The sequence below is a fragment of the Myotis brandtii genome, unplaced genomic scaffold, assembly GCF_000412655.1.
Source record: "Myotis brandtii unplaced genomic scaffold, ASM41265v1 scaffold248, whole genome shotgun sequence".
NCBI lineage: Eukaryota > Metazoa > Chordata > Mammalia > Chiroptera > Vespertilionidae > Myotis > Myotis brandtii.
Genome location: NW_005359397.1, coordinates 2,288,663 through 2,300,355, shown reverse-complemented (window position 1 = coordinate 2,300,355; position 11,693 = coordinate 2,288,663). Strand labels below are relative to the sequence as shown.

Sequence of the window (11,693 nt, the reverse complement as noted above, 5' to 3'; positions counted from 1 at the left end):
ACTAATCACAAAAACAATATGTAATTATATATGTGTTTTCCAATGGTCTTAGGCGACCCCTGTCAAAGGGTCGTTCGACCCCCAAAGGGGTCGCGACCCACAGGTTGAGAACCGCTGTTCTAGAAGGAAGGGTTGGGGTACCAGATGGTCGTGTGTCCTTGTCTCCACAGACCCCTTGCTTGGTGCAGAAGGGCATGACAGAAGAGGGCCCTTTTGTGCAGGCGAGGGACCCATCTGTTACTGGGATCAAGTCCTGAGAAGGCATCCTATGAAGAGCATGAGTGAGGGGCAGGGAGATCCTGCTTCCCTTGAAGCTGGGGTGGGAGAGGGAAAGGCGGGTCCAGGTGGAGGCCCATTTTTTGATGAGGTGGCAGGAGGTTTATGTGAGCCTGATTTTCTAAGTAAAGGTAGAGGGAGGATCACCTGCTAGGTGGAGGAAAGGGGGCAGAGGTTTGGGAAGGGTCATAGGTAAGCTTGGAAAAGCCAACGTTTAACAGTACGTGAGAGAGGGCAAAGAAGGCACCTGTGAGAAACATACTGGCAGTGCTGATGGCCTGCCATGGCTGCCTGTGTGCACTTGGGTGGGTTGGGCATAGCTCAATCCAGGAAGCAGTGTTGACATCAGCTACAGCATGATGGTAGCCCCTCGTGTTGGCATTGAGCCTCTTGCACACCCACACCTGGGGCCAGGCTCATGCAGTCTTCTCTCTGAATTTTGACCTCAACAGTTACTATTGCTTTGCAAAGTCTGAGTGAGAGAAACTAGTGTTAAGGACCCTCTTGCTTACTGGAATCACTTCTTAAACCCATGCCTGTTATGTAAACACTAAATTAACATTATGAATATGGCCCCAAAATGCTGACAAAGGTCTTCCCAAGTAATGGTGTCCTTACCTTTCATTCTGAGAGCCAAAATTTTGCTTCCAGGATGGTATTTTCCTCATCCTTGTTACCCACCTGGGGAACCCCCCTCCTAGCACTCTTTCCCTCCTCTCTTACCAGAGGCCCCACCCATTACTTAAAACGAATGACCATTTTAATACTTACTCATTGTGCATACCATAAAGAAAGGAAACAAGAATAATTACTATAATTCTCCATTCTCTGAGATTCCCGCCCTATTTTTCTCTCCCCAAACCTCAAATTTGCTAATCCCCAGGCTGGGACAACACCTGCCTTCTTCAATGACCAGCCTGCTTCCATTTTTTCCTCCTGGGTCGTGGGTCCTAACTCGGCTGCTATGTTGTTGATTTGCCTTTGATTCTATTCACACGTGACATTTTGTTCCCATCAGCTGTGCTTGTCCTTTGAGATGGTACTGGAGAAAGTCAGTCCAAAAGCTTCGGGGTCAGTTTTGTTGTGGAATAAAACAGAGGTGATATGGAGGCTTTGCTTTCTAAGCTCGCAAAGACATCCTCAAAAGACTCTGAGAAGCTGAGGCCTCCTCTAGAGCACCCTTCACTCCATGTCCTCACAAGACCTTGCTGGTCCTGCCCAGAGGCAGCTGAACAGACTAGTCCAGCTCCCAGTGGGCGCCCATCCCAGGGGACAGGGGTGGGGCAGAGGGAGGGTGACCCATTTTGAGCAAAAGGGATAGTGTCAGCCACCTTCTTTCCTGGTAGGACACCAGAGAGGCCAGCGGCCCGTGGGAAACAGAAGCCCCACCCTCTGCCTTGTCCAAGGAAGCCGAGCTTGGTGACGAGGCTCTGCCTGCCATTGTTTGGAAAGGCAAGAAATGGAATGTGTGATTTTGCTCACAAAAGTTTTAGAAAAGTATTCATTCTATGAAGTCCCAAACTCCTTATGATGCCCTGCAACTGATCTCTTTATCTGTCCTTTTTAACTCTCACTGGGTCACTTGAATATTGAGTGGGTTCTGACCAAGTCCAGCTGCCCGGTTTCCATCCCACTTCTCTCAGGGCTCCTGGGGGGGCTGTGCCTCAGCCTGGCCTGGTGCCTGCCAGAGCTCCTCTGAGCCCAGCCCCTGGATCTGTGTGCAGAGTGGCTTCTGGCCTCTCACCTTAGCTTGTGTTCACTTTTGCAACTCTGACCTCGTGGTGGAGCTCTTTCTGAAGTGACCTATTTGGTTCTCCACCTGCCTACAGCAAGGAGCTGAACTTTCTGTAAGGACTGGGAATCCGAGCATTTGTACTCTGCTCGAGTACAAGGAGGTTCTCATGAGTGATGGCCGTGTCTATGGCATTTTTCCTGCACTACGTGGCCCTGGACCAATAGGTAGTTTGAGTTATTGCCTTCTGATTTTCATTTTTGTCATTAAAGAGTTGGCTTTAGGTATCTCTCCCTTATATGTACTGAGTGGGTGTCTGTTTTTAATATGCTGTAGACAAAAGTGACAGATCCCCAAAGATATTAGAAGTATAGCTAAAATCATCACAGGTGCCCAGGAGTGAGGCCCTGGGGGAACAGGGTTGGTGTTCAGGGTTTAGGGTATGTGTTTGGGCTTTGGGAGATTTCGTTGGGTGATCAAGGACTTTTTTTTTTAACTCTTATTAGCCTTGGTTTTTAATCTCTAAAATGAATTATCCAAACAGACTGAGGGAAAGGGTGTTGGGGGTCTGGGTGAAAAAGGTGAAGGGATAAAGCAAAAAAACCAAAAACATAGACACAGACAACAGTGTGGTGATTACCAGAGGAGGAGGACAGTGGGGGAGATGGAAAAGGGTAAAGGGGGATAAAGAGTGACAGAAGAAGACTTGACTTTGAGTAGTGAACACACAATATAATATACAGGTGATGTATTATGGAATTGTACACTTGAAACCTATATTATTTTATTAACTAGTCACTCCAATAAATTCAATAAAAATTTAAAAACAAAACAAACAAACAAACAAAAACCTTCCGTGGCCTCCTCTCTGACTCAGAGTGGACATCAAAGCCCTTACAATGGCAGCAAAGCCTCACCAGGGGCCAGTTTCTTTTATAATCTTTGTCTTCGGTTCACAGACCTTGAATTTGATGCCATCTTCTGTGCATATGTGAATCTGTGCACTCTTCCTGGGAGACCCAGGAATATGGCTGTCACCAGATTCTCAAAGGACTAAAAATCTCCCCAAAGCTTAAGAATCCCTGCTTGGAGGAAGCCTCACACTTGAAAATGCAATTTTAAGAAGGGACTTGTTCACATTATAAAATAATTTGGAGAGGATTCTTTATTTGACTAAAGGAATCACTTAAAATGTCCGACAATATGGTGAAGTGGATAAAATTAAGTACATGCACTGATTTTTATAGACTCTTTGTGACCCAAGTGTATCAGTTTTAAGGGGATTCAGAGTAAATCCCATCATAATAAAATCTATGTGTAACAAAAAGAAAAAAAGAAAAGGAAAGAGTTACCTATCTTGTTTACAGGAGTTTTCAGAGATTTTTAAAAAATAAATGTGTTAATGAAGTACTATGCTGCAGTAAAAAAGAAGGAATTCTTACCATTTGCAACAGCATGGATGGAACTGGAGAGCATGATGCTAAGTGAAATAAGCCAGTCAGAGAAAGATAAATATCACATGATCTCACTCAGTTATGGAATATAATGAACAACAAATGCTGATGAACAAAAACAGATCCAGAGACAGAGAAGCATCAATCAGACCATCAAACCTCAGAGGGAAGGTAGGGGAGGGTGGGGGTAAGGGGGAGAGTTCAACCAAAGGACTTGTATGCATGCATATAAGCCTAACCAATGGACACAGACAACAGGGGGGTGAGGGCATGAGTGGGGGGGTTGAGAGGGTAATGGGGCAATAAGGACACACATGTAATAACTTAATCAATAAAGAAATTTAAAAAATAAAATAAAAAATGTGTTTTTTTTTAAGCATAGTTCACATACAAAGAGTACACAAATCATAAGTGTACCATCAGATGAATTTTACAAAGTAAGCGCATTGGTAACCCAGGTCAAGAAACAGAACGTCATCAGCACCTTAAAAGCCCCTGTTTTAAGCCCATTGCCAATCCTTTCTACTCCCCAAAGTTTACCACAGACCTGGCTTCTAACACTAGAGATGCGTTCTGAAGTTTCTAAAATGCAATCATGCGCACTGTGTTCCTTTTGTGTCTCTCTTCTTCGGTGAGACTCAGCTTTGGGTCATGTAATACTGCTTCATTTTTATTGCTGTATAGTTTTTCACTGGGACAGTGTACCATAACGTGTCCATTCTTCTGCTCAACATTCAGGTTGTCCCCGGGGTCTTTTGGCTCTGTTGAATTAAGCGGCATTGAAAATTTTACTATCTTTTGGTGCACATATGTACACACTTGTTGGGTAATACCAAGAATGGAATTGCTGGGTCATAGGCTATGGCCTACTAGATATTGCCAAAGTTTTGCTAAGTGATTGTATCAATTCATCTTCCTACCAGCAGCAAATGAACATTCCAAATATTCTAAATGATCAAGGAAATTTTCATTGAACTGTCTAATGAATAATGTGTTTGCCAAATGAACGCCCCGAGCAAGCGGCGAGGTAGTGGACTATGGCAGAAATCACACTCACGTGAAACCCCAAGTGAAGCGTGCCCTCGTTCTGGAATGAAGTCCTCATTATAGAAACAGTGCTGATCTCCAAGAACACTTTCATCTCGGTCTTGGCTCATTTTGTGATTTTCATGAGAAGTGCTCCATTCATCACATCCTTTCTGGTGTCTCCCTGTGCCAGGCGCAGGACCAGCTGTGGGTGACGCAAAACACCAAGATGCACACACGTGTGCCATGGATGCACTGCTTTCAGTGCTGAGATTGACGAGAGCAAGGACTCTGACCAGCTAAAGGCTTAGGAAGAGGGCGTGGGAAATGAGTGAGCAAGATGTGCAAGAAGAGTTCTTGGCCCCAGAGTGGTGTTATTTTGTTCCAGGCAGCAAGGCTGAGCTGGCAGAACAGTCCTGATCCAAAAGGAGCCAAGGGCAAGGCAGTGCTCGGGCCACTGTGGGCAAGCCACCTCGCTGCTTGGCAACACACACCTACCGCCTCTGCCAGCCTCCTGCCTGCAACACTCCACTACATCAAAGTCTGGGCTGGGCCTTGGGCGATAGAGCCTGTGACCTGTTCTCAGGCCCAAGCACAAAAGAGACTTGGAGAATGCGGAGCTGGCATTTTCAGCTTCTTTAGAGAGAAGGGGACCCCAAAACCCAAGAAAGGGTTCAGATATTAGACCACTAGGGCTATGGTTGCTAATAACAAGAGCTAAGGCAATTACCATTTGTTCATCCTTGCTGGATTTTTATTTAAAACCACAACTAAAGCGCATCAAAACATTGCTTTATTCTTCATTGTTTTCTAGAGTTAAAGGTCTCAAGATTCACATCTTAGATCCACCTCACCCTAAAGGGCACAACTGTCACAAGTTCAGAAGTGACACACCTTTTTAAAACCATGCCAGGTATGCAGGAGGACTGGTCAAACGGAGGGGTGGACTCAACCAGCCACCGTAGCTCCCCATTATCTGAAGCAGCTAACAGGACCAGTGTTTGTTCCCAGACCTGGAATATAATGGCTCGTGATTCCTCAATTAAAGGTTTGTCTCCTTCAAAGACCTGACCGGGTACTTTTTCTTAGAACAGTGGAAATCTCACTCCCACCTGCCCTGGTTTACAGCTGTGCACTAACCAATGAACACATGCCTTAATGATGACCCAGTGCCATCATCCTTAGCCCTCAGCCCTCCTGGCCACTCCCCTGTGGCTGGCCAGACAAGCTGGCTTTTTTACCGCTGAGTCCTCCTCACCTGGAAGACTGTGAAATAGCAGCTCTGCCCTTCCTCTTCCCATTCTCAACTTTCCCCCTTGTGTGCTAACTCTGGCAAAGTTGCCTCATTCTTTCATGAAATTTCTTCCCCCAACCCCTGCCACAGGACACGTACGCAATCAACTCGGTCTGAGAAGAGCCTTCAGCTTCATGTCCAGATGAAAGAGGAGGACAGACTTTTAAATGGGAGAGTTCATTGAAAGAGAAGAGTTTTCAGTGACCAGAGAGAGAGGTAACCTTTCCTTGCTGCTGGAGCAGACTGAGAGGTGGAGGAGGAGGGAGAGCAAGGGGACCACCACACCCTCTCTTCCCTGAGATGCTGCCCTGAGCAGAGAGAAGGGGAGAGCTTGAGGATTAGAATGGGAGGAGGGTGATATTTTAAATTAAATGGCACTGGGTGTTTACAACTCTCAAAGTAAAAGTGAGGCTGAGATGTTGATGAGTCAGAAATGGCAATGCAACTTCAGTAAAATAAAGCCATTCCCTGTTTGCACCCCAGCAGGCCAGCCTGCTCAATAGACCTACTCAATTTTCTTCAGCCCCAGGAGACTCTGCCTACCCTGAGGGATGCTTCTTACTCCGTGTTTATTCCAGACTATCTATGTCTGACCTAAGAGCACAGACTTTGGGAGGATAGAGTCAGTCTGACTTAGAGGTTACGCTACTCAACCGCCTGCTCATCCTTCCCAAGGGGAAATGAACCAGGGCCAACCCCAGCCCAGACAGGAGGCTGAAAAAATGGAAAACGCAGGAAGGAAAAAATGTGTAGAGACTATTCTTGCAAAACCTTCGCCCAGATAAAGAGCTCAAAACCAAAAATAATCGGAGATCAGAATGGTAAAGAGGAGGGCCACTTGAGCCAGAAGGCAACATTAGCTTCCTCGCATCCTCAGGCGAACAGGGGTCAGACAATTCCTTCAGCTCATATATGGCCTTAGACTAGTCAGGGCACATCTATCCAAGGCTTCGGTTTTCCTGGCTGTCAAAATAGACAGCAGCAGCTTGTTCCAGCAACCTCACACAAGTGGCATGGAGTCAAATGTGATTGCATGGCCTGAAATGAAACAGAAACTCTGAAAACTGCATAAAGCCACTCTACCCAGAATATTCCCAGTCGTCATCTGCTAATTACTGAGGCCCCTCTGGAGACTGGTTACCTCTGTAATTCTCCTAAGGATATATTTAGGCTATTCTTGTTTTGTGACTATTTTGGGGACTGCAAAAAAAAAACAGTATTCTACTAAATTTAAGCATGCACAGCTTACCAACAAGTGTTCCAAAAGCAGATTTGCAGGTAGGTTAGAGATCCGTTTTACATAAAAACCATGCTAAAAGGAATCTGTTATACATATGCAAACCAGTAGAAAACAATAATGTTACAAAGCACGAAGCCAAACAGGAAAAATACATCTTAAGAGTGGCCAAGTAATAGTACATTCACTATTTGATACAGGTATTTTAAACTTCTCCATTAATGCTTGAATACTGCTATTTCTTGCAGCTTGAAGACTTACGCTGGGCATAAAGCAAGTACAACAGGGGGGACGGGATGTGGAAAATTATAATGGAATTCCTGGCAAGTCAGAGCAACCCACACGTTTCTCCTCTAGGACTTCCTGGAGTCAGTTTCCTCCCTACCTCTGTCCAGGGACCACCTTCTGGCTCCACGCCACCCATAACACATCCCCCCATGTGTCTCCCCCAACTCTAGCATGGAGGAGAGCCACACACAAGGTTCATGTTTAGGGGAAGGAGGGGCTGACCTTTCTATTTTAAAATTTACTAGCATAATCTAATTGCAAAAGAAGTCCTTAATTGCCCGGTTCTAAGCCGGCCTGATCAGGTGTGCTGTGCCGGTAATGTGTCCGGACCAAGGGGTCTCGTGGGTCCATTTTAACTCCGTCTGTTTCTCTAAGTCTAGCATGGGTTTCCCCAGCTAGGGCTGCAGACCACATGGCCGGGACAGGCTACATCCTATGTGAGGCTCAGTACAAAAGGACAATGCAAGACCCTCTTGTTCAGAACTACTAAGACTTTAGTGACAGCAGAGTATTCAATCAAACATTAGCCGCTTATGCATGGACCCTGTGTTTACTGCCCAGGTCGCAGACCACTGAAGCCAGCCCTGAATGTGGCACCAACCAGCCTGGACGACCTTGACCCTCCTGGGTCATGTCCCAATTCCTGTGCAGATTTTCCAAGTGACTTCCTTTAGCCTCTTTCCATTGTGTGGACTGGGCAAAGAGCCCTTAAGAAAGGCGCCTCTGGTTCCTGGCCTCAAAGACTCCCTTTGCTTCCAAGGCCCCATATCTAGCTGGCCGAGCAGAGAGTGCTTTAACCCAGCACTTAGGTTCCACCTCTCATGTGGTCCTGCACAGAACTTCCCCTATTAAGAACTTTCAAAAATAGGAACATAGTGCTCCAGGCCAAAGGCAATAGACACAGGGCTGCAGTGGCCACGCTGGGCCCTTCCTGTTTCGACATCTGTTTTTCACTGGTCTACACCTTCCGTCGCTGGCTGCATCCGGGCCTTTCTTTAGGTCTTTAGCCTAAACCCCGTGTGATGATTAATTCTATGTGTCAGTTTGACTGGGCCATGGATGCCTAGATATTTGATCAAACATAATTCTGGGTGTGTCTGTGAGGGTGTTTCTGAGTAAGATTAACGTTTGAATCTGCAGACTGAGTAAAGCAGGTAGCTCCTCCTCCCCCATGAGGGTGGGCATCATCCAATCAGTTGAAGGCCGGAAAAGAACAAAAAGGCTGACCCGCCAGTGACTAGGGGGAAAAAACCAACAACACCTGGGACATTGGTCTTCACCTGCCTTTGGACTCAAACAGAAACATCAGCTCTTGGGTCTCCAAACCTACAGGCTTTCAGACTGCAGCTTCTACCATCAGACTGGCGCCTACACCATCCGCTTTCCTGAGTCCCAGCTTGCTGAATGCAGATCTTGAGGCTTTTCAGCTCCATAACCTCAGGAGCCAATTCCTTATAATAAATCTGTCTATCATCTATCTAAAATAAATGTTTATTTTTTTATCTGTCAATAGTGTCAACCGATGGTCATTGGTACCAATTTAATGCCAACAGGAATGTCCAATTGTGGGTGCAGTAAAGAAGGAAACTTTAGTGCCAACAGCTCAATGGTAACACAGGATGGCTGTGAAAACAGCACTGCTTTGGAACAGCTTGAGCATCTATAATAATAAAAGCTTAATATGCTAATTAGACCATATGTCCTTCCAGACGACCTTCTGGATGAAGCCAGGGCTTTGAGGGAAGCCCAGGTCCCAGGTACCTGCCGGTGGCCAGAGGGAAGCCTGGGTTCCTGGTCCCAGGGGGAAGCTGGTGCCGGCAGCCAGGGAAAGGAAGGCCTACTCTTGCAGAATTTCGTGCATCAGGCCTCTAGTAAGCTTAATAAAATCTGTCTGGAAATTTCTCTGGGGTTCCTTTTTTTTAAAATATATTTTTATTGACTTCAGAGAGGAAGGGAGAGGGAGAGATAGAAACATTAATGATGAGAGAGAATCATTCATTGGCTGCCTCCTGCATGCCCCCTACCAGGGATTGAGCCTGCAACCCAGACATGTGCCCTTGACTGGAATTGAACCCAGGACCCTTCAGTCCACAGGCCGACTCTCTATCCACTGAGCCAGACCAGCTAGGGCTGGGGTTCCCTTTTGATTTCTATCTTGGGGAACCTGAGAACCCTAATGCCAATATTAAAGAGATGCTATCTATGGAGGTGAAATCTTGCACATTTGATCATTTCGTTATCCATGTATTGAATGTTTATTGAACACCTAACACATGCCTGGTGGTGTGCTGGGGACTAGGAGTCAAGTCCTGATCCTGGTGCTCAGAGGGCTCTGGTCTGGAGCAGTGCAAGCATCAGAACATATCTGACCATCTTTTGGCTTAAATTCAAAAAGAAGAGAGATTAGTTGGAGAGCACCTTGGTGCTGAGACACATGTCCTAGAAATTATTTTCCTGAATAAATTCACTGTTCCATTTTGACCTTTTCCACTTGCAGGAATTTATAATTTTCCAAGGCTATAAGTTCATGTTTTCTTAAACAGATTGATCTTTTGTTAAGAAAACAAGTAAGAATAAATAAATGGTATAATCATTTAACTCCATCAGAGGTAACAAAACTCTGTGCAGCCAGGTGCTAAGTACCGAATATTTCACCATCCGCACATCAGCCTTTGTAGTTGAAGGACAAAAGGCAGTGACCCCTGGCCTCCTCTATAGGCTCAGTGACATCCTGCCTGATCGCCAAGGGCCTGATTGTGGCTCCCCGGATGGATTATGGCAATAACATACCCAGTCATGGGTCATTGGGTATTGAGTGCTTATTATATTTTAACACTTTATCGTTTTAAACCTCTCAGCAACTCTGTAAGATGGGAACAACTACTACTTTTTTACAGATGAGAAAACTGAAGCATCAAGAATTAAGTAACAAATTTTTAAAAAAGAATTAAGTAACTTGCCAAGGTCTCACCTTGCTAGCAAGTAGCAGATCTGGGTCTTGAACACAAGTGATCTGGTTTTTGTCTTTCACCGCTTTAGACCTGGCCTGGCAATAGCATGCTTGAGAGACTGTTTTATCTCCTTTCCTTTCCTCCTACTCTATGTCCCCCTCAGCCCAGCAGCGATTTCGGTGGTGACTGGCCTTATGTTCTTTTTGCTTTTAGAAGATTGGAAATACTTTTACCACATCTCTTTACTTCTTGTTTGGTTTATCTTTTCTAAAGCTGAAAACAAACAAGAGAGAGCCTGACCTACGCCCTCCAGGCAGCTTCTGAATGAGAGCCTTCCAGAACTGGGGGCCAGCACTTAGTTGACACCAGCCCAGATCCAGGCTGCCAGTGACTCGGGGGAGAATCTGAGAGGCTGACGGGCATTCCTGTCTCAGGCCCCGGCAGCAGCCCTGACTGCCACAGCAGTCGCTACTGGCTGAGTGAGGGAGGGACTGAATCCAAGACACAGAGAACAACCTCACCTGCCAGTTCAGTACCAGTCTTAGTGAGAGAATTAAAAAGAAAAAAAAGATGATGAAAAAGAGAAAAACCTGGAGGGAGCTCTCGCTACCTAGATAGGGTCCTGAACTCCTCCTCTCCCTTCCTTTCCTCCTCCCTTTATGAGGACCCATCCCCCTCCCCCCTCCTCTCCTTCCCAGCCCTACACCTCCCTTCTCTCCCCCTTTCCCTTCACCCACTGATCTCCTTTTCCTCTGGTAAGGTCCAACCTGTATGCCTCCTAATTCAGATCAGTTTTCCTATGTTACCATGGCAACCCACTGCTACTAAGGTGGTTCAGAGTCACTTCTCCCCTGTATTTTTAATAGGAAAGCTGCATTCTACACCTTGTCCTTCATCATTTACCACTGTCAGTTTGAGCAAAACTCCCCACTCCAGGTTCTCTTATATCCTTAAATGTTTTTGTTTTGTTTTTGTTAATCCTCACTCAAGGATATTTTTTCCATTGATTTTTAGGGAGTGTAAGGGAGGGAGGAAGGGAGGGAGAAGAAAAGAAAGAGAAAGAGAGATAGAAACATTGATGTGTGAGAGACACATCAATTAGTGGCCTCCTGCATATACCCTGACTAGGCTGGGGATCGAACCAGCAACCCAGATGTGTGCCCTTGACTGGGAATCAAACCCATGACTCCTTTGGTGTATCAGCCAACACTCTAGTCATTGAGCAACACTGGCCAGAGCCTTAAATGTGTTAAAACAGCCATATCTCTTTTAAACTATTTTGATCTATTTTGAATAATTTTAGATATAATGTCATCACTTTAGTTAATTCCAAATATATCAGTACAGCTTTCTCCATGGAGTGTACCTGTCCTATTTAGTGAGGGGTTAGGCAAGTTGAATTTGTACTTATGCAGAGAGGCACTGACAGCAGCTG

At 45.7% G+C, this 11,693-nt stretch overlaps 1 long non-coding RNA gene across 1 annotated transcript in view; it reads left to right on the top strand.

The window, feature by feature from the left end:
• Positions 1 to 6,974, top strand: part of LOC106726297 — an 8,143-nt gene extending 1,169 nt beyond the window's left edge. The window contains exons 2-3 of the long non-coding RNA XR_001362345.1: positions 5,303 to 5,536; positions 5,873 to 6,974. This is a non-coding gene — a long non-coding RNA (uncharacterized LOC106726297). The remainder of the gene's footprint in view (positions 1 to 5,302; positions 5,537 to 5,872) is intronic.
• The last annotated feature ends 4,719 nt before the right edge of the window (positions 6,975 to 11,693 follow it).